The 24,041-nt window shown below is 43.6% G+C and overlaps 1 protein-coding gene across 2 annotated transcripts in view; it reads left to right on the top strand.

Moving 5' to 3' along the window:
- The window catches only part of MMEL1 (membrane metalloendopeptidase like 1), a 1,016,153-nt gene that overhangs the window by 775,192 nt on the left and 216,920 nt on the right, over positions 1-24,041 (top strand). The gene's annotated exons all lie outside the window — the stretch shown is intronic.

Raw genomic sequence — 24,041 nt, 5'->3', positions numbered from 1 at the left:
GTCCCTAAACCTTCCATTTGCTTCATGCCTGAACTCAGAATAATAAAATACATCTTTTATTGCACTGTGAAAGGAGAGGAGGAATCATGTCAACAGAGTGCTCCAGAGCTGTATCTTCCCTCCCCTGTGCTGGCGTCACCTCCAGTGGGGTCACGAAACCGATGCATCTCCCCTTCTGTGAGCCTTTTGTTTACTTTGCGATACGCATCCAGGTACTTTGTCGCATCTACCATCAACTTGAACTAAGAAACTTTAATCATCTTTTAAGCAATCTTAAGTGTAGTATTGTGGATTTTTGTCGTTTGTGGTCTTGTGTTAAGTCTATATAAAGAAAACTTATTTTTTATAAAACCTGTGTGGTGTCCATCTGTAGTGTTGTCACTGTATTACTGTGTATATTCACAAATGCTTAACACACTGTCTCTGAGATAAGCCTGTCTGTTCTCACCAAGCTACCAAGAGGGTGAGCAGGGGTTCTTAAGGAGTGTAATCCCCTTATCCTGACTTAGAAGTAAGGGTCCCAATTTGGACCAAGGTGAATACCATTGCCAACTAGAGACCCCCAGATCTAACAAGCACCAAGAATAAAGGGCAGGACTCTAGAATCCCATGATGAATGAAGGATGTTAAACTCGGGCTTCTTCATATAACAAGTAAATTCAATACATTTCTGGCAAAGGGGCATGGATAAGCCTTTTAACCGGCGCTTGCCAAGATGTTTGTCTGTCTATAGAATGCTAAATGTTCCCAGTCTAAAATGAAGTAGAGTTTTTTCTGTGATATGAATTCTTGTCTGAATAATGTTTAACCACTTCGATGCTTCACCACGTGATGGTGGGCGTGTGTGAAGGACTGCCGGGGGCCGTCCGAAACCCGCCCAATGATTAGAATGCCTGCACCGGGGCAGAATTTGTGCAGCGGTCAAGGTGTTAAAGCACGCAATAACAAGAGAAACATGCATCAAAACACATTCAACTCATTTTCTTCTGAGTTCCTTGCACATTTGCTACTATTTCTGCCTCAGACTTTTGTTTCTAGCATTTTGCTTTTTTTCTGGATTCCTACCCTGCAATTCTTCCTTGACTCCTTTGTCCTTTCTGAGGGTCCAGTTGAGTTTGGTACTTAGAGATTGCTTCAGTATTAATCAACATCTTAAATCAGAACTGCACAATTGATGAGGGTTTTTTAACCCTTTTTGGAGCTTTCCTCCTGACTGAACCATTTAGAAAAGGCTCTTGATACCTTTTAAGTATTCGAATTATGGGTAGAGTGGCACCATGGCTCCTGGGAGGAAATGTCCTATTCTAGGGCAATCAGGAAGGAGGTTAGACCTATCAGCAACCAGACACTCATTCATAAACTGTACAAGGCTGGCCCATGCAACCTGTTTTCTTTGCACAGAGCAACAATAATGAAAATTATTGCTCCTCTTAAGTCACGCTTTTTTAAAGAATAATTACTAGAGAACAAATAATTCCACATTTGAAGAAGAAAAGGAAAATATTGCAACTCACGATTAATTTTAGCACCAATGATTTAAATAAGGAAACAAAGCTGCTAAATTTACAAACTTCTATTGCAGATCTGTGCTGTGTTGAACAGCATCGTTTGCTCACTGTATAAGAATATCTTTAAATGTTGTGGTATGATCAGTTCTGTATATCAGATAGTAAGACAGGTAATCATATACCAAAAATATTTCCACTTATTTATAACAAAGCAATAGATCCACAAAGACATTCAAACCTAGCCGACATGTTTCATCCCAAAACTGTTCAGTGCCTTTTCAAGCCCCGGTCTTTTGTTCAATGCAGAGAGGTGGTTACATACTCAGTGTTCCTTATAACTAATAAATAAATGTAAACACTTTTTGATTAGTTCTTTTTGTAATATGTGTTTGTAGTTCTAGCATATTGGTGTAGAAAAATATCAAATATACAATTGTTAGATAATTCCCTAATCTTTTCTATTTATGAGTGACAAAACTTAGATTTAATAAATTTAATGGTATATCAAATTATTAAAAACCTAAGTAAATAGTCCTTAATGGGTATTGTCCCTACCTCTTCCCAAATGCATCCCAACTATGCACTTTTATAAGAAATTGAGTTACTGGTTGCAGGAGAATGTGTAACCGTACTGAAGCAGCAATCATAATCCTTGTCAGGGTGAGGCACAAGCAGTTCCCAGATTAACTTGTTCTCAATCCTTTGGTTGCTTGGCACAGAACAGTTAGGCTTCACTTAGAGACAAGGTGTAAAGTATTTAGTCAGCACATCAAATAATAATAAAGTGACAACACAACACAAAAAGAATCCCACGCAAATGAATAAAAATAGAGTGCATAAAAAAGAAAACAAGCTCAAAACTACAAAACTACAACCTATAGAACTGGAGAGATACAAGTTGAAAGAGTTCAGTTAAAATAGTGCCAAAAAGCACAAAGGCTCAACTGTGGATAGATTGGCGCCCCAAACTGGGACAAAGTAACAAGTTCAGGCCACCCGTGATGGAATGTGGGCTGGCTATAGGGACCCAGTTTGGACTGCTGAACAACAGTGTCTTAAATTTTCAGAGTGTTGACGGATCCTTGCCGAGGATGTGTCACACAGCTGCGGAGATGCATAGATTTCGAGGAGCTGTGAAGCTGCAATGTGAGAACTTATGTAATCAACGAGGCTACGGGGTCAATGAGGAGTCCTTGTGTTAGGAGAACCTTTGCAGCAGAGGCAATACATCAGTTCTGCTCAGGATTGAGGCACTCAATAGAGGAGATGCAGCATTTCTTCTGGGTTCACAGATGGGCAGGTAGAGCACCTTCAGGTCTACTCCCAGGGTATCCAGGACTAGGTCTGCACTACTTGGCAGGGTAAGACTCACAGATAGCAGAGGCTATGTGCTAGGTTCAAGGTTGTTGGAGCCTTCTGTCCCTAGTGCCTAGTCAGGAGGCCAGCCTTGAAGTCACTTTGGGGTCCTGGGTTTAAACAGATGCATGTCCACTCCTTCTCACCCAGGCAAGATGGCAGCAGGTCAGCACAGCAGGGTAGCAGTTCCTTTCAGATTAGCAATCCAGCAGAGTAGCAGACGTTCCGGCAGCACTGTAATCTTTTTTCCTGGCAGACTACCCTCAGGTCTAGAAGTGTTCTGAAGAGTTGGTGTCTGTGGTTCAATATTTATACCTGACCCTTCCTTTGAAGTGACAGAACCTTCTAGAGATGCCCATTTGCCCTCCCCAGTATCTTGCCCTCCTTGTCCAGACTCCAGACTAACTACTGGGATATGCAACCCTGTGTGTTGAGGGAGGACACAGCCAATTCAAGTGCAAGTAGGGCTGTGCCTAGCTCCGCCCGCCCATCCTGCCAATGATGGCCCATCTAGGTACACCTAAGCTCTCTATTGTGTGTGACTGCCTAGGAGGAATACCCAAAGCCCAACTGCCATCCACCCCCAATCATGTGACCAAGAGACAGGTTGCAGATACTAAATGTCTAAGGCAGGAAAATGCTGATGTCCTAAAAGTGCCATTTTAAAAATTGTAATTTAAAATCCGACTTCACCACAAGAGAGGATTTTTCCTTACTATGACAAAGACACCAAACATGAACTGTTCACCTGCTCACCTTTGGAAATTATCACTTATTAGATATAATAAAATAACTCCAATGTTAGCCTATGGGAGAACTGGAGAGAAGCACGGCGAATAGCACCGAGACGGACGTTTTCCATGAAAGAGAACTAAGGCACCCGCTGAGTGCAGCCGGTCGGTGCTGCCTTGTGTGTGGCCAACTGGAGAGGGTTTTCTCCTTTTCTGAGCAGCAAATACGCGATTAACCCCTGAGGCGAAATGTGAACTGGCGGTGCCTGACCCCAAAATGGCGCCAGCTGTGGTCGACATGCGTCAGTCTGAATTTGGGCTCTTGTGCCAGGGAACCCCTCCACACTAGCAGTGGGGCCCATCCTACCTGCTTCAGTGGGCAATTAATGGGAGCACTCAGTAACTCACAACCTAGCAAGTTTAAGGCATTCCAGACAGCAATCCCTGTATCTGCCCACATTGACCACATCGGCGGTGAGCCCGCCACCTCCTGCCGCACGCTGCCCAGCTCCTTGACGATGTCCTTGAAGCGCTGCTGGGCGCGGGCCCGCGGTTACCTGGAGAAAAGGAGAGGCACAACCCCGGGTTCTCATAGTGGACGTGTGCGGAGGGCAAAGTCCCGGACCTGCAGGATCACCATGCAGCCCCCGCCGAGAAAGGTGAGCCCTGGCAGCGCTCCCCGGAAGTCCCTCGTCTGTAGCAGCCCCTGCAATTCTGGGCCAGCAGAGAGGGCCTGTGCGGAGCGGCCCTCGGGGCACACACACCCCTCCCCAAAACAAAGCAGCAGGGCCGTGAAAACACCAGATGCAGGCAGCAGCCCTGCATCCACATTCCAATTAAAGAAACTACGCCACGGACTATCCTGGAATTCTTTACTTTTTCTTTTGTCCTGGCCGTCATTTTGCTGCTGCTCTCTGCCACTTTTCTCTGGACCCTGACCAGCCATCTTGTCCATTCCCTCGTCCTTTAACCATTTCCCCTCATTTCCCCCTTGACGATCCTCAAATGTTTCTTGCCTTTTCTGATTTGCCTTTTCTTCATACCCTTGTATCCCTCCCACCCTCCCTTGGTGCTGTGACGGCATCCCCATCTGACCCCCACTTAATGGAACTCTAGTTTTCTGGGGGATTTGGGGGGTCTTGACCTGGGAAAATGTAATATGTGTTTATATGTATATAGAGATAACTCTAATCACATGTAGGCCCAAAATACTGGAACTCCCTGCCTGATGTAGGCCCAAAATACTGGAACTCCCTGCCTGAAGAGCTGCGAAAGTCTCCTTCATATTTGACTTTCAGGAAACATCTTAAAGCCTTCCTCTATCGCTAAACTCACTCTGGTACCCTATCTCTCGCTTTCAGAAAAAAAGGACTAGGCAGCGCCGAGATGCCCCCGGGTGAGTCAGGCGCTTTACAAAAACCCAATAACAATAACAATAACTAGTATATGCAGTAGACCTTTGTACTCTCTACCATTCCCATAAGACTCTTAGAGTATATCCATTCGTATCCCTTCCTTAGGTATATAGAGATAACTGTAATCACTAGTAGAAGCAGTAGACTTCTGTACTCTAGTCTCTACCATGCCTATTTGACTTTCAGAGTATATCCATTTGTATCCCTTCCTTATATAAATAGAGATAACTCTAATCACTAGTATATGCAGTAGACCTTTGTACTCTACCATTCCTATGTGACTCTTAGAGTATATCCATTTGTATCTCTTCCTTGAGTGACTATACTATTTGTACATTTGCAATTTTTCTTTCTGTTTGTATCTCTTCCTTGTGTGACTTTACATCTTGCACATTTGCAATTTTTTCTGTTTGTATCTTTTATGTAACGCATGTAATCCTAAGTCCTTATGTTTTGCAACTGGTTCTTATGTAAAGCACTCTGACACCTTCGGGTAAAGTTCGCGCTATATAGAATCGCATTAAATAAACTAAAATGTACATGACCTACTTTTTAAATGCCCTGCACCGTGCCATCTGGGGGGTCAAAGGCCTACCCAGGGGTTGCTTACATGTATACCAAAGGAGGGTTTGGTCCTGGCAGAAGGTTTATTTTGCCAGATCGCCTTGGCAGTTTAAAATTACACATAGGCTGAGAAGACAAACCCGAGACATGCTTAATGGGCTACTTAATGTGGGTGGCACAATCAGAGCTACAGACCCACTGGTAGCCTTTCATTTACAGGACCTGGGCACACTCAAATTAAATATGCCAACTGAGTTCAAGTTAAGGAGAGGACAAAAACCTTTGCACTGTTTAGCAGTGGCAAAGTGTGCAGAGTACTGAAGCCGGAAAAAAACGGTTCAGAATACAGGAATTGAATGCAAAAAGTATGGGGCAGGCCCTGCAGAAAGAGCAACGCCCAACAACGTCTTCATGCAGTAGTTTGATTGCCTGTGATTTATGATTCTGGAGGTGCTGATAACCATACATAGTCAATGTCAGATTGTATTAATTCTACAATCTAACCATTCATTCTTTAATGTAAGTATTGTGAGGAATTTCAGGGTTCTGTGAGGCTATGCAAGTGAAAGATTCAAGCATTTCCAATACAATGTATTGCTCTTCTAGTCTTCTGATTACTGTCATATATGGAATCCTAACATCTTTATAGCACATTAATACATTTTTCTGCCCTTTCAGGCATGCCCTTGCATCCTTTGTGATAACTCATTAACTAGCATGTCCTTGTACAGACCACTTTTAGGCTTTTTGTGGCACAGTGACCACTAATGTTCCTAAGGTCCTAAATTTAAACAAATGTGTCTGAACAAAAAAAACTCTTAATTATACCAGCCAATCGCCCTCTTTGGTGTGAGTTTGTTCACAAACACCTACAAACTATTTACTCTTAACTTCGAAAGTAACATATAAGTATACATTTTACTTACAATTTTGAAATAAATGTACTTAAGAGATTGCAGCAAAGTTGAAAAATCACCGAAAAAACCTACCAGCACATTTGAAATTAGATGCTGTTCTGTTCAGATCCTTTTGTTCTGCACTATGCAAAACATTTGGAAGTTTCAGATGAAATCTACACCTGTACTAGAGATATCATACCTTTAACTTGTGAGCCACTTGACTAAGATGTCTGAAACTTTGAGGGCTCAACCAAAACCTTTTTTGGGGAATGGGAGGCATGTTATACAGCAAAACAAAACACAGCAACAATAATTAAGGTGGAGCTACCATCGCTGTAATTTGTATATATTTCTTGTTTAAATACTGCATAATGTTCAGGATTCCAACACACATTTTTGGGACAGGTTTATGCAGATTTTTAAAATGATGCAAAGGGTACGAAAAAATGCTAAAAGTACCCAAAGAGGATCTACTAATCCACTGTAATTTATAGCCATTTTCCCCTAAATATTTTGCAAAAGCGTAAACTTGAAAATGCAAAAACATTTTTACTTTTGATCCTCAGATCCACGATACTGTCATTGGTGAGGCTTTTAGTACAATCTCTTTTTTATTTCATATACCTAAAATGAATTATCAACTAACTTTAGCAGACAAAGCGAGACCACAGCTCAAGCATGATACAGGAATACCAGTTATACTAAGGTTGGAACATCTGGACATTATTGTATCCTCACATTCTACAATAGACGATTAACATGCAGAATTGCTCACTTATTTGGGGCATTTCTGAATTTTTGAAGGGCAGTTGGAAAGCTGGCATGTTCATAACAACTATTAGACATAGCGTTTATGTATACAAAGCTTTCTTAGCCTCATGGGCGCGATAGTAATTACGGCCGTATGCTGAGATTTTCTAAAACCCATGTTACATGACGAGCTGGGCTCGTCATGAGCGTGCGAGGAGGCTACACCATGACGAGCCCAGCTCGTCATGAGCGTGGAAGGGGTTAAACTACTGTTAAGCTTGGCAAATACATCTAAAATAAAAGGAGGAAATTCTCAAAAACACTTTTCAGCGCCAATTTATTTCTGTACATCCATAATTAGACCACCCATTGCTATCTAACTCTTCATCCACCTCCTAAGCACAGCAAGAAGTGGTTTTGCAAGAACAAACTTGTCTGGGCTGTTTTAATTTGAATCCTCATATCCTCACAAAACTGTCACTGGAACAAGTGTTATCATGACAGCATTTAATGATTCATGGGGGCGAACTGAGGGGCATATTATCAAGGGGGTTTATCTCTGCTTTTTTTGCTTTAAAAGACAGGAAAGCGGAGATAAAATTATCTCCCTATTACCTAGCTGTCGCTAACACCAGTTAGCGACAGCTAGTAGGAGTTAGCGACCATCTTGGGACCCGCTTTGCATGTCAGTGATATTTATCACTAATGACATGCAAAGGGGGCGTGCCATGATGTTAGCGACTGGAAACAGTCGCTAACATCGCTATCTCCTATTACCAACTTTTGGAGATATTCGCGCAAAGGACCGTCTTCTTGTTGCTGCTATGGGCAGGGGTGGTGCAGTGCCAGCAGCAAAGAGGTAAGAGTGGACAGGAGCAGATGAGATGGGTGCCTGCCAACCCCATCTATTTTTTGTGGGGAATAACGAAGTTTCTATAACTTAGCTTACAATTCTTTGTTTTTAATCAAGGTGTGCGGTCAAAGTGTGGATCACCATCTATCCGTACATAAGCGAAGCGCCAACTACCATTTTCATTTTAAGGGGTTCTGTTTGACGATGTTATAGATTTGACGAGGCAAGTTATAAAGCTGTTCTTCCTGTGTAATTTAGGAATCTGCACAGTGCTCTTAGGGGCTGTCCTTGTGCAGTTTGGAACTGTAAATGCACTGGTTGCAGTTGCCCAAAGTGCAGCAGATACAGTGGCACCAGGCCCAGCAGTGTGGGGGCCCACTCTACCACTGTTAAAGCTGTGTTTTACTCCCGTGCCTGATGGTGGGGGCAATTCCTTGCTTGCATTAAGGCACATGGCACCCTTGCTGCTCTACTGCAAATACACATACAGTGACTTGAAACAGCGCATAAAATTGTGAATCCATGAATGGTACAGTATTTATTTTAAGCATTTACATCTCCTGAAGAGTGTTGGAGATGGGACTATACCGAGCTCTGCCTAAGATCACACCGTGTTTCCAAGTAGGGGAGACGTGATTAAAAAAACATGTCGATTAATTCAACAGTCGGCGTCCGGCAAGTGCTCAACTGACTTTTTATGGCAAAGACATTGGATTGCCTTACCTTGTCAGCTAAATCAAATCCCCATTGCAATTATATGGAAAGTAAAACACGGTCACGTATTTTGTCCCATCATAACCGTCTTTTTCTATTTGTCCCATTTGGGAGATAAAGCGATGAATCCATTTGCTCAGGTTCACACATGGGGTAAAGCGTGTAATAGGATTGAATTCCAGGCCACCGGTTTCCACAATCTGCACTAAGCCACTGAATCGCATCTGACTCCCTGAGACCTCTCTGCTGCTGCGGGTCCGCTTTGTTGAACGTGTTTCAGATGTTGCAGATGTTTTTCTGCTGGACAGGAACCACTGCTGTCGGTACATTGGGGTTCGGATGCACCCCTTCCAACTTACCCAACCCCCCCTTGCAGTTTCCTATGCTGGAGGCAGGTCCCGCTGGTGAGCTAAGGAATGGCAAATTATGTGGAATTATGGGGCATAGTCTTTGGGTGGGCTTTCTTGCCAGGAATCCCATCGGTATGCAAAATACAAACTTTATAATGCATGCACATTGACTTGCTCCTGTTGAAGAATGTATTAACCAACACTCACTGATTTAGTCTTAATTGAAGCACTAATCAACATTTTATTAGCACTCATAGAGTAAAGTAGTTTGTGTAAAACTACAGGGGAGAGAATGTGGCCTATCGGCTAGGGCGGTCGACCTTGGAGCTGGGGAACTTGGTCCAAATCTCGACAGGGCCGCTCAACATTCTGTGATTCTGAACAAATTACTTAATCTCCCTGGTGCTCATGTAAAGTGCTCTGATGCCTTCAGATCGAGTTCACCCTATATAAAACTCCACACAAAAAAACAGGATCTGCTGAGATGCATTGGTAGATAAAAAATCAGGGGCAGAGCTATCAGTGGTGCAGTCAGTGCAGTGGTGCGCACCTTGCTTGCATGTGGAGACTGCATTATTTTACTCATTGGCTTCTCAGATCAGTGTTTTTCCTCAAATCTGCCCTGCACCACCCTCTCTGTTTCCACTCGCTAGAGAGAAAGAAACTTGAAGGGCAGGTAGAAAAAAAACCAGACTGGCCGCAGATGGGAATCAGAGATGAGCAGTGGTTTAATTTGTAGATTAATTCTGAGAGACTGTATTGCAATGGTGCTCTGGCTGCTTGTCAGGAGTTGTGAGGCTTTCTAAGTGAGTGGCGCAGCATCTGCCATCCAATGACAGAGCAGTTCATAATCAAGACACTTTAGAGGAGGTGCTGAGAAGGCAGGGTAGGCACTTTCGTCACATGCAATGCTTTCAGTTCGTCACTCACCACCAGGGCCGGCTTTAGCTCTGGTGGTGCCCGGTTCTACAGTATTTTTTGGGTGTCCTCATATGACCTCCTCCTCGGATTCGCTCACTGCCATCTGTCAAATGTGTCCCTCATCTCTACATAGCCCCTTTCTCACATACATTTCATTTGTTTTAAAGCACTGGTAAAGGCTGGTTTTACTAATTCCCTCACCTAGCCTAAAAAAATATAGTTAGTAATCAAGTGAAGGAATGGACACTTGTAGCGTTCAGAACCATTGGTTCAAATGGAAACCCTCATAAACGCCATGTTGTTACGGTATGCGGTGTATCTTGATTATCCGCCCCACATTGGCGTTACGGCATTGTCATTGGGTATCCAATTTTTGTGCTCTATGCCGGCCTCAACCAGAGGCAACCTCTGGGTCTGAATGCAGTGTCCAGGTTATAAGGGGCACCACCTAGAGGCAAAGAGAATGAGGGTGAAAAAAATTATAAAAACCAAATCTTCTCCTATATACAGCAATTTTAATAGAAAAAGGAGGGATTTGGTATTAAAAATTGGCAGGTATCAACTGTGGAACGAGTTACTAGGTCTAGTTGTACCTCCTTGGTGGTGCAGTCGACATGTTTCAGCTCCCTATGCCCGAAGGTCTATGGAGCATTCGTCAGGACAAACATACATGCATTTACTCACACGACTTGTGCGGTATTGGTCAATAAATTCACAGACTTTGTCACTCTCGTTGGCCTGTAGTAAGGAGAGAAGGAAAAATAATACAAACAAATGACAGATACTACTATCATTATTATCACTCGGGGTGGCACTCTAGTTCTCTATTTAGAGCAATTACAAAACCAATGCGGTTTTACAAAGTGAAATATTGGAGGATTATACTAAAATGGGAGACTACATGGATCATGTCACCTTAAGTGTCATTGAACATTGAGTGTATGCGGTATCGTTGAATACAAGGCAAAGATATATTTTTGCAAAATGGCGCTGTTTATGACTGTTACTTGTAGAGCTGTTATCAAAAGACTGATGTAAATGGCGCGTCAAATGTCTCTAAACATACCCACATGTGTTTATTTTCCACACTTTGTTATCGAGGGTGGGGGGTGTTAGGACCAATGGTTCTGAACGCTACAAGTGTCCATTCCTTCACTTGATTACTAGTTAATTGAACGGGGAACTGAATGGACAATAATTCCTCCTCCCTACACTTTGATTGTTCTCTAAAAAAATATAGATCTGTTCTTTGCAGCAGGCATATTAACCCTCTATGCTACTTTATGGCAAGTTAAAACTGCCACTAGACACAACTCTAATCTATTTCTCTAGCAGGAACATTCATTACCAGAGTTATCTTGACATTTTTATTGCTGCCCGAAAGCTGGATGCACAAGGAACTCTGCAGCAGGCGTTTTTAAATCTTAAGAAACTGATAATCACAGTGCCCCTCCTGAGTACAGTGCCCCTCTCCAGGTCAATGCCTAGTGCGGCCTCACCACTCGCACTGCCCTAAAGCCGTGCTCACCACTCCCAAGCTCAATTGCTATATGGATATTTCCCCTTAAAAGCTAGACGAACTTATAAAAATGAATCAGTAGTGGAAAGTTGAAATAAACACATCTAAGGAAGACAAAGTGATTTTCCAGGGTAAACGAAGGTGGGTGCTTTTGTTCTAGTAACTTAGACATTTACTTGGCATTAAACTGAAGTTTGTTGTCAGTGCATGCAGTCCTTCCGGGTGTGCAAAGTCTTTTCCATTTTTTGGGGGATGCCAGAGCTCATTACCACAATGTTATAAATATGCTTAGATTCACAGCAGTCCATTTGGGGACAGCACAGCTGGAAAAGGTTCCTTGACCCGAGCTCCATGGTAAACACTGCAGAGGACCCAAGAACACAAAGCGCCAGCCAGTGCATATTTGAAAGTAGGGACAAAAAAACTGCAATTTGTATCTTTCAGATGGCATTATGTTGTTAAAACCTATAAGCAGTGGTATATTAGAATGCTGCCTATCCATGAGGTGATGCAGCTCTTGGAGTTATTTAACGTATTTCTCTGGTATGGGATTCTAACCTTATTTTATAGTTTCATTCTCAAGTGCAAAGTGAGACGTCTACACATAAAGAACTCTGAACTCTCAGGGAGAAATAGAAGGGACAAGGTGGAAGAGGAAATGAGAGCAGAGAGCACTTCCATCTGAGCAAGAAAATGAGAGAAGGGGAAACCTGTGATTGAGAAGTGTAACAATATGAGGGGAAACAAATGTGACAAGCAAGAGAAAAAAATTAGATGAGAGAAGAAGCAGAGCATAGGGGGTGAAAAACGAGAGAGGGAGGAAAACAGAAAGTAAAACAGAGGAGGAGCAATATAATGAGAAGGAGATAAATGGAAAGAATGAGCGTGAGGCACAGAGAGAGAGAGACTAAGGGTGAGAGAACTAAGAGAAGCAGACTTTGAGAGAGGGAGAAAGTGTGAGAGAAGATACATTGAAATCAAAAGAGAAGACATGTTTTGTGATCTGCTGTTCATGAATTTGAATCTCAACTAGGCCAAGTCATAGTTTCATCTTTTTAACGTTGGTAAATGTGTACAGTAATGCCTTTGAAAAAACACTTTATTATAAGAGGTGCCTTGAGGTGAAGCGGGTTATCAGAGAGCTCCGCAGACCAAAGGAGAGTGAAATAACTTTACAGTGTTGGAGAGTAACAGCGAAAATATAAGACCACAGATCTGAGACACCTTAATAAACAGCGAGGACAAAAAGTAATGTTTAAAGAGCACAAATGTTTGCATGTGAGAAAGAAAACAGGAGTAGAGCTATGGAAATGTATTAATTTGCACTTAGGAAAAAAGTACTCTGGCGTATGAAAGAATATAAGATCAAAAGGTGAAAGAAAGCCCCAAAGATAAAGTATAAAAGGAGCCTGAGAAACCAAGAAAATCACATAAAGATTGAAAGAGACCCATAAGAGCAAACAAGGCACCCTTGAGAAAGAGGGTGAAAGGCAGTTAAGCCACAAGAGAGAGAGCAAATGAATTTTGAGTTTTGTAAGGATCTCTGTAAAAGAATACATTCTCGTTCTGTTGAACATCATCAAAATATGTTGTGCAGAGAAAATTAAAGAAGTCAGAGATGGTAGATTGTGTTGTGTGGATGATTGTCAGGGGATAGATAAAGAGAGGGATGGGGATGGATGAGCAAAGAGAGAAACGTTGGGGATGGATGAGCAAAGAGAGAAAGGTTATGTTAGACAATCTAGGAGAGAGTGAAAGAAATCCCTTCAAATAGATTGAGAGATGGGGCAAAGACGGATGAAGTAGGGCCTCAGGGAGCAATAGTATGGGTCCCAGGAGGCAGAAAGGTTGAAAGAAACAAGCCCAGAGAGAGAGGTGATAAAAATGTTGAAAAAGAGGATGAAAGAGCGTTATAAATGTAGGGTAAAAAGATCCCAAATAGGAAAATGGGTGGAAGAGACCGGGAAGCCACAAAGAGAGTGAAAAAGTAAAACAGGGAGCCAGTGAAGGACAAAGGGAGAAGGCGTCTGAAAAGTATTAAGATTTTGCAAAAAACAGATAATGCGGAGAGAAATCCACCTAAAAATGGGTAAAGGAGACACGTCAGAAGAAAATTCGATAAAGGAAACCCCGGAGGGAGAGGAGAACAGTATTCCCTTTACATGAGTTGGTTATCAGTGTTCAATGCATGTGTGATGTGCTGGATTGAGTGCACATAGTTTGAAGCTCTCTAGTTAAGTGTAAATATCACACACTGGTCTGATCAGCCACTGCCGTATCCCCCAATAGTGGGATCTAGGTTCATTCATAAAGGCTCATGGACCATTCTGCATATTCCATAATTAATATCCAACTCTGTGCCAGGGATTACATTTCCTAAGCTGATAACTCTTAATACATTGATGATTTGACATTTAAGGCTCACATTTACCATCACACTAATCAACATGAATGTACTTTTCTTTAATCGTGATGCAATTAGAATATCTTTGTTTATAAAATATCTAAACATTTGGTGGCATGTTCTATTCTGCTTGATAGAATGAGGTCTTGGCTTTTTCCCTAAAACGTTTTAATTCGCTTTATTCTCCTTGTAAATAGTGATTCTTATTGCCGCGCACAACTTTGAATTTTACTTGTGTTGATGGAATATTACATTATAATGTTAACATTTTAATATCTTGTAGACCCATTAATCTTTTATTGTTCAGATCATTTTAATAATTTATCCAGGTACAAATACTCTTACCCAAATCCAAAGGCCGATTAAGTAGAACAGTGGGACATAATGGTGAGAGAACAGAAGAAGGAAATAAACAGCGAGGAAGGGAGGATACCAGGGGGGAATGGGAAAGGTGGGAGAGGAGGGATAACATATCAGGGAGCATCACCTCTCTCACCAGAATGAGCACTTTCACAGCATATTCAATGTCAGCAGGCTGGGTCTTTTAGTGCGTCGTACCCACTGCGGGCAGTCGTTGTCTTGCTGTTCAGGCGTGCCTCCTTGTCCTGTAAGCTGGTGTACACATAAGTAAAGAGGACTAGTAAATTCCCAAAAGTCCTCTGCCAGAGATTGGCTGCATGGGCCCCTCATTTTGTCAAAGTGTAGCAACTTGTTCTGCAGGGAAGCAGGAAGCTTTTCCATCCCTGTGAGGTCCCATAGATTATGCAGCCAGTCAAAGTGAGACAACAATGCATCTGTGCCCCATTTGGCTTTGATGACATGTTTAGCCCCACAAAAAGCCATCATTATTGCCTTCCCTTTGTTAGAGTGTAGAGAGTGAGTTGGGGCATTGGGGAGTCTCAGTAAAACGTAACTAGAAATACAGGGTATATCTGTTTCAAACATTTCATTGATATCTTTTAGACGGCCCATCAGTAGTGTTTGAGGTTGGGACAGAACCAGAGGAAATGAATCAGTGTGTCTGGGTGGCCAAATTTGAGTTAACAGCCATTAGGACTGTTGAGTTTCCATTTCACTTTCTGGCTGGGGTGTAGCACCAATAGTGTGTCACCTTAAGCATTGCTTCTTTTTCTGAAGCACAGAATGAGGAGGTGTGCTCTATGTGGAGGATGTCAGTCTGTTTCTTTTGGATGAAGTGAAAGTCCTGCTCAGCTTCCGAGCTGCAGAGCTAGAATACTTGCACATTTGCATTGTGTACCCAGACTCACCTTACCCAGTATTTCCCACAGAAAAAGGCCAGTGCACTTGATCAAATGCCTTGCCTCTGTCAATTGACAAGAGAAGTGCTGAGACTCACAATACAGTGAACTTGTGTCTGTCTGTCAGTCTTTCAGACACCCTGGAAGAGAAAGCTGCATAGTGTGAAAGGCTAGGTGTGTGACTGGTTGTCTTTGTCTTGATCGATTTAGAGAAATTTGGGGAAGACAACTTGGATTGTTTCTGCAGGACAGTAGGTTGGAGAAAGAGGTCGGTCGTAGCTTTGGGCTGATTATCAATAAACCAGGAGTTTGGGACTCTAGGGAGTCTTTTGTAGGGGGATCACATGGTGGAAGGTTGGGTGTTGGCTGGAGATCCTTCAGTTGTTCTCTGAACATTAGCAGGTTGGACGGGTTGTGAAGTCTATTTCAAGGGCTGTTGGCAAAGATTAAATGGATCAGCCCTCTGAGGAGTATTTTAAAGTGAGTTATTGGGAAGACGGTGTGGGGTTGGAACACAGCTTATTTTTTGGGGTGACTTTGTCCTTGATCTATAGCGGTGCTTATCAGTAAATGGCATTGTGAGGTAGTGGCATGGAGGGTGAAAAAGAAGCAAGAACAAGTTGTTAGTATTCAGGAAACTCAACAATGGACAGTTTAAATACATCTGTCCGAGAATGGTAACAGCCAGTCGCATGTGTTGAAAACCTCAACCCTGCCTGGTCTTTACACTTTATCATCAGAGGGGAAACCAATGAATTTGCAAAAATTAAAAAGCAGCAGTGAGAGATTCCAAGACCAGGTTTATAAATGTCACAGCTTATGGAAAATGTTGATAAGCCACCTCTGACCAAAAGAAAAGTGTACATCCTCTTTAAGCCAATGTGATGACCTAAATGATGCACCTCATGCTCTTTTTGACCTTTTCCTATGTTGGAATATGCCTGTTTTTGGGGGGGAGTTGTGTCAATGTGGATGTCTCTGTATTTGAGGTATTTGTCGTAAATATTTACCGTCTTAATTTCTATGCAGGTAAGTACTTAATCTATAATAACTCAATCGGAAAGAAAGAAACAGAGTCCGTGGTGTTAGAGTTCTTAGGGGTTAGAGTTCTTAGGGGTTTTATTCCTTAAGGGTTTTATTCCTTAAAAAGGAATCGTTCCGGAACTGGATATCAGGTTCCTGCAACCACAAAGGGTTCAGGAAGGGATAGAGCAATATTTTATTGACAATACATAGCTTATATACTTAATTTACACCATAGAAACCAATATAGGAGGCGTAACAGCTGAGAGAAGACAAGATAACAGCATCCACGTGTTACTAGTACGTAATCAGAAGGCGTGGACTAGGCGTGAACTAGAGGTGTGTGCTAGAAACGTCACAGGTAGGTGTCGTATGGGGGTGGCACTAAACAGAAATGTTGCAATGTCAGCAGAAATCGGAGGCTTGGATGCGCGCGCAGCTGCATGACGTGTGATTGACGTGAAACTGGAGGGTGCAGGGGGCTTGACATTTACACTGACGGAAAGAGACAGAAGTCTGGCATGTCAGATCAGCTTGTACTTCTATCATATCTGATATCTGATGTTTGGGAACCATATTATCTGAACGGAAAAGGTCTCTGGGGCAGAAGCTATTCTATACTGACTGTGAGTGCGTGTATAAGCGCCTAAGTGTCTGCATGAGAAGCGTGGGGGCATGGGCCTTCCATGGGAGCATGGTAACAGAGGCTATGAATTACTTGCACGGAGACAGGCCGGCCCTTCGGCTCTGCAGCTGGGGGATGTTTACTTAAACTAGTAGGCAGGAATGTATTTTCGAGGAGCGGAACAGATAATTTGAAGGTTGTAGTCAGTCTTGGCAGGCAGCAGGCTGAGCTAAGCGCGGTGGGCCGCGCTGGAAGTAAGTCAGAGTTCACGGGTACAGAGACAGCCTGGGCTGAGGCTTTCAGAGTCAGAAGCCAGAAAAAGGCTCGATGGCAGAAATTCAGGGCCTACTTTGCCAGAGCTGAAGAACGTGTAAAGTACACTACAAAAAGACGTTGGCATAGCATACTTAGGAACGGACTATTCAACCCATTCAGGGTGGGTCTGAAAGAGGACATGTTAACGTTGGACGCAAATGTATTTGCGGCTTCATAGCTGGCACAGGAGGGAAGTTACATGCACTTTAAGCTGGTACATGGAGACGGTGGGGTACACGCTAGGGAACACAACTTGACCATAAAATTTATATTCCCTCCTTGTTCCCTACGGACCCTTCATGATATATCGATCCTCATGAATCGATCAGTTTGTTCTTGTAACATCATTTGCTCTTCTTTCTTTCTTTCACGTCTTGAAAGAAAACTGGAATGTTCAATGCATGATGTGGCGCACAGTCCACAAATCGCTGGCCCACACTGCAAGCACAGGCAGCAACTGAATACTAGGACTAGGCCAATGCCTAGGAAGGATAGGATCTTCCATCCCCAAGCGGTTAACGTTGTCCCAGTCTGGGGAAAGGTTCAGGAATGTCTGCGCTACGGTGTCATCATTGTATATATCCGGATTGTCAGTCCATAATATGGCTGACCGGGCTAGTTCTTGTTCATCCATAGAATTGAGTACATGGTACCCCATTCGTTCTCGGAGCCTTTTATCAGTCTCCTGGAACTGATGTTCAGGAGAATTCGGGTTTGTTAAGGCAGAGAGAAAAACTCTCTTGCTTTCTGGACGAATGCCTTTCCTAAGGTAAGTTCCCTTACCTACATTCGCTATAGTATCTGTAGTCTTTTCTGGTTCTTCAGGTTCTTCTTCCCCCTCGGAGGAAGCCTTTTCTTTCTCTTTTTTGTGTATGTCTATCACTGCTTTTCTTATTTTCTTGTACATACTGGCTATGCAAGTCCCCTTGTCGTGTTTTCCTTCAGATATATTTTGACCCCACCTGTTGAGTGCATCTAATTCATCCTGATCTGTCTCAGGCCTGTCTCGTTCTCTTATTAGGCAATTTATGAAAAAACGTAGTATCTGTGCTTGAATGTCAACTTTCTGATGCTCCATGGCATCCTTAATACTGTCAGGGTCTTTCCCAGTCTGAACAAACTGATATATTCTATCTAGGCGTTCCTTCATTCCTGCAAATAACAGCAGGAAATCAGTAGCAGATCGTAACCGTAGTGATGCCATCATCATTCTATCGTCTTTGCCGGGTACTGGATCATATCTGCAAACTGTAAGTTGTTCTTTGAGTATGTCGAGGCGGGGTGATTTGAACGTGAAAGGACTCTGTATATCCTTAAGGTTTAATCTGTGTGTTAATGGCGGGGTCCGAAGACCCCCCATCGCACCTCCTGAGGCGGAAGCTTGAACATTTTCTCTCTCTGGCGTCTGTATCTGAACTTGAATTTGTCTTTTAGTGGGGTCAGGTAAACGTGGTTTCGGTAGATCAACTTTAGGTGCGGGAAGTGGTGGAGGTGGAGGAATGGCCGATCGAACGGGGAAACCTGGTTGCAGTTGTGGCAGAATTTGGTCTGGAGGCCGGTTGACACCCCCGTCCCCGTCAGTAGGCGGGGCGCGAACAGGCAGATTGGTGTAAGCGGGTGCTACATCCTCTAGATAGGAATTCAGGAATATGTCTTTAGTGGTCCTGTGAGTTACTTTAGTTGGAACCAATGGTGGCGGCAGATTTTTCGGTATTTCTGAAATGGCCTCAGGCGAACCCTCGGCCGCGAGATACATACCGTTTACGAGATTGTTTCGTGCACGGTCTACTTGCTCTGATTTTACTCGGATCCGTTCAGTAACTAATTCGTTTTCTTGGGCTTTATCTGATTCTTTAAGTCTGTCTTCTCTACGTAGCTCTTTTTCAGCACGCTTATGTGATTCCTTACGCCAAAACTCTATGGCGTCTTTCTGAGATTGTCTGGCTTTCTTTTTCCATAATGCTTCCTCTACCTTCATGATGCACTCGGCATCCCATGTTCCGGTAACAGGCCATCTGTGTCTTTCGTCTAGATGTTTAGTATAATCGGCCCATAAATCTAGATATAATATGGCATCTATGCCATGCTTATGGTACATAAAATTTCCAGGAGTGTCCCTAGGGGGGATAGGAATTTCTTCCTCTAGTATCCCTTTCCTAGTTCCTATCTGCTTTAACTTGTTGAAAAACGGCATCTTGTTTACTTAGTACTGAATGCTCAATCCTTGCTACTTAATACTGAATACAGCTAGTCATACAAGAACACAATAATGCACATTAAAAACAGTCACACTCATACCACGACATTAATCACATAAAAAGACATTTGAGACATATATGACTACCCCCCTATACCAGATGTACTGCTAAACAGCACAGATACACTGCTAAGAACAGTGCAAAAACTTGAAATAACGGATGTACTGCTAAACAGTACAGATACACTGTCTAAAAACAGTGCAGACCGGACTTGTGTACCCAAACCCGTCTAGATACGTCCCAGCAATGGTACTCACCGGGAAGCACGGAAACAGAAGGCCTCGGAAAACTCGACTGGACAGGACTCGACTCGACTCGACACGTGGATACTTCGGAAAACTTCGGAAAAACTGGTGGGCCTCTTGACACCTCGGACCTTGCTTCTTTCGGCTAGGCTCTGGTCGGGATCCTCCGCACTCCTCACCGCCTCGTCTGGGTGCTGATCGCAGTCTTCGTCACCTCCGTGGGCCAGAGGGAGATACAGGAAATCCTGCCGGTACGCGTAGTTTCCTTCTAACTGATGGCAGGGGACAGAGCTTGCAACGCACCAACCGGCGCATGGGGTGGGGGAGGGGTCCCTATTCGGGCGCCAAAATGTCGTAAATATTTAATTTACCGTCTTAATTTCTATGCAGGTAAGTACTTAATCTATAATAACTCAATCGGAAAGAAAGAAACAGAGTCCGTGGTGTTAGAGTTCTTAGGGGTTTTATTCCTTAAAAAGGAATCGTTCCGGAACTGGATATCAGGTTCCTGCAACCACAAAGGGTTCAGGAAGGGATAGAGCAATATTTTATTGACAATACATAGCTTATATACTTAATTTACACCATAGAAACCAATATAGGAGGCGTAACAGCTGAGAGAAGACAAGATAACAGCATCCACGTGTTACTAGTACGTAATCAGAAGGCGTGGACTAGGCGTGAACTAGAGGTGTGTGCTAGAAACGTCACAGGTAGGTGTCGTATGGGGGTGGCACTAAACAGAAATGTTGCAATGTCAGCAGAAATCGGAGGCTTGGATGCGCGCGCAGCTGCATGACGTGTGATTGACGTGAAACTGGAGGGTGCAGGGGGCTTGACATTTACACTGACGGAAAGAGACAGAAGTCTGGCATGTCAGATCAGCTTGTACTTCTATCATATCTGATATCTGATGTTTGGGAACCATATTATCTGAACGGAAAAGGTCTCTGGGGCAGAAGCTATTCTATACTGACTGTGAGTGCGTGTATAAGCGCCTAAGTGTCTGCATGAGAAGCGTGGGGGCATGGGCCTTCCATGGGAGCATGGTAACAGAGGCTATGAATTACTTGCACGGAGACAGGCCGGCCCTTCGGCTCTGCAGCTGGGGGATGTTTACTTAAACTAGTAGGCAGGAATGTATTTTCGAGGAGCGGAACAGATAATTTGAAGGTTGTAGTCAGTCTTGGCAGGCAGCAGGCTGAGCTAAGCGCGGTGGGCCGCGCTGGAAGTAAGTCAGAGTTCACGGGTACAGAGACAGCCTGGGCTGAGGCTTTCAGAGTCAGAAGCCAGAAAAAGGCTCGATGGCAGAAATTCAGGGCCTACTTTGCCAGAGCTGAAGAACGTGTAAAGTACACTACAAAAAGACGTTGGCATAGCATACTTAGGAACGGACTATTCAACCCATTCAGGGTGGGTCTGAAAGAGGACATGTTAACGTTGGACGCAAATGTATTTGCGTCTTCATAGCTGGCACAGGAGGGAAGTTACATGCACTTTAAGCTGGTACATGGAGACGGTGGGGTACACGCTAGGGAACACAACTTGACCATAAAATGTATATTTCCTCATTCCCTCCTTGTTCCCTACGGACCCTTCATGATATATCGATCCTCATGAATCGATCAGTTTGTTCTTGTAACATCATTTGCTCTTCTTTCTTTCTTTCACGTCTTGAAAGAAAACTGGAATGTTCAATGCATGATGTGGCGCACAGTCCACAAATCGCTGGCCCACACTGCAAGCACAGGCAGCAACTGAATACTAGGACTAGGCCAATGCCTAGGAAGGATAGGATCTTCCATCCCCAAGCGGTTAACGTTGTCCCAGTCTGGGGAAAGGTTCAGGAATGTCTGCGCTACGGTGTCATCATTGTATATATCCGGATTGTCAGTCCATAATATGGCTGACCGGGCTAGTTCTTGTTCATCCATAGAATTGAGTACATGGTACCCCATTCGTTCTCGGAGCCTTTTATCAGTCTCCTGGAACTGATGTTCAGGAGAATTCGGGTTTGTTAAGGCAGAGAGAAAAACTCTCTTGCTTTCTGGACGAATGCCTTTCCTAAGGTAAGTTCCCTTACCTACATACGCTATAGTATCTGTAGTCTTTTCTGGTTCTTCAGGTTCTTCTTCCCCCTCGGAGGAAGCCTTTTCTTTCTCTTTTTTGTGTATGTCTATCACTGCTTTTCTTATTTTCTTGTACATACTGGCTATGCAAGTCCCCTTGTCGTGTTTTCCTTCAGATATATTTTGACCCCACCTGTTGAGTGCATCTAATTCATCCTGATCTGTCTCAGGCCTGTCTCGTTCTCTTATTAGGCAATTTATGAAAAAACGTAGTATCTGTGCTTGAATGTCAACTTTCTGATGCTCCATGGCATCCTTAATACTGTCAGGGTCTTTCCCAGTCTGAACAAACTGATATATTCTATCTAGGCGCTCCTTCATTCCTGCAAATAACAGCAGGAAATCAGTAGCAGATCGTAACCGTAGTGATGCCATCATCATTCTATCGTCTTTGCCGGGTACTGGATCATATCTGCAAACTGTAAGTTGTTCTTTGAGTATGTCGAGGCGGGGTGATTTGAACGTGAAAGGACTCTGTATATCCTTAAGGTTTAATCTGTGTGTTAATGGCGGGGTCCGAAGACCCCCCATCGCACCTCCTGAGACGGAAGCTTGAACATTTTCTCTCTCTGGCGTCTGTATCTGAACTTGAATTTGTCTTTTAGTGGGGTCAGGTAAACGTGGTTTCGGTAGATCAACTTTAGGTGCGGGAAGTGGTGGAGGTGGAGGAATGGCCGATCGAACGGGGAAACCTGGTTGCAGTTGTGGCAGAATTTGGTCTGGAGGCCGGTTGACACCCCCGTCCCCGTCAGTAGGCGGGGCGCGAACAGGCAGATTGGTGTAAGCGGGTGCTACATCCTCTAGATAGGAATTCAGGAATATGTCTTTAGTGGTCCTGTGAGTTACTTTAGTTGGAACCAATGGTGGCGGCAGATTTTTCGGTATTTCTGAAATGGCCTCAGGCGAACCCTCGGACGCGAGATACATACCGTTTACGAGATTGTTTCGTGCACGGTCTACTTGCTCTGATTTTACTCGGATCCCTTCAGTAACTAATTCGTTTTCTTGGGCTTTATCTGATTCTTTAAGTCTGTCTTCTCTACGTAGCTCTTTTTCAGCACGCTTATGTGATTCCTTACGCCAAAACTCTATGGCGTCTTTCTGAGATTGTCTGGCTTTCTTTTTCCATAATGCTTCCTCTACCTTCATGATGCACTCGGCATCCCATGTTCCGGTAACAGGCCATCTGTGTCTTTCGTCTAGATGTTTAGTATAATCGGCCCATAAATCTAGATATAATATGGCATCTATGCCATGCTTATGGTACATAAAATTTCCAGGAGTGTCCCTAGGGGGGATAGGAATTTCTTCCTCTAGTATCCCTTTCCTAGTTCCTATCTGCTTTAACTTGTTGAAAAACGGCATCTTGTTTACTTAGTACTGAATGCTCAATCCTTGCTACTTAATACTGAATACAGCTAGTCATACAAGAACACAATAATGCACATTAAAAACAGTCACACTCATACCACGACATTAATCACATAAAAAGACATTTGAGACATATATGACTACCCCCCTATACCAGATGTACTGCTAAACAGCACAGATACACTGCTAAGAACAGTGCAAAAACTTGAAATAACGGATGTACTGCTAAACAGTACAGATACACTGTCTAAAAACAGTGCAGACCGGACTTGTGTACCCAAACCCGTCTAGATACGTCCCAGCAATGGTACTCACCGGGAAGCACGGAAACAGAAGGCCTCGGAAAACTCGACTGGACAGGACTCGACTCGACTCGACACGTGGATACTTCGGAAAACTTCGGAAAAACTGGTGGGCCTCTTGACACCTCGGACCTTGCTTCTTTCGGCTAGGCTCTGGTCGGGATCCTCCGCACTCCTCACCGCCTCGTCTGGGTGCTGATCGCAGTCTTCGTCACCTCCGTGGGCCAGAGGGAGATACAGGAAATCCTGCCGGTACGCGTAGTTTCCTTCTAACTGATGGCAGGGGACAGAGCTTGCAACGCACCAACCGGCGCATGGGGTGGGGGAGGGGTCCCTATTCGGGCGCCAAAATGTCGTAAATATTTAATTTACCGTCTTAATTTCTATGCAGGTAAGTACTTAATCTATAATAACTCAATCGGAAAGAAAGAAACAGAGTCCGTGGTGTTAGAGTTCTTAGGGGTTTTATTCCTTAAAAAGGAATCGTTCCGGAACTGGATATCAGGTTCCTGCAACCACAAAGGGTTCAG

This window comes from Lissotriton vulgaris, chromosome 5, assembly GCF_964263255.1.
Source record: "Lissotriton vulgaris chromosome 5, aLisVul1.2, whole genome shotgun sequence".
In the NCBI taxonomy this organism is placed as follows: Eukaryota; Metazoa; Chordata; class Amphibia; order Caudata; family Salamandridae; genus Lissotriton; species Lissotriton vulgaris.
Note: the sequence above shows the minus strand (reverse complement) of the source record. Positions and strands in the feature narration are given on the sequence as shown.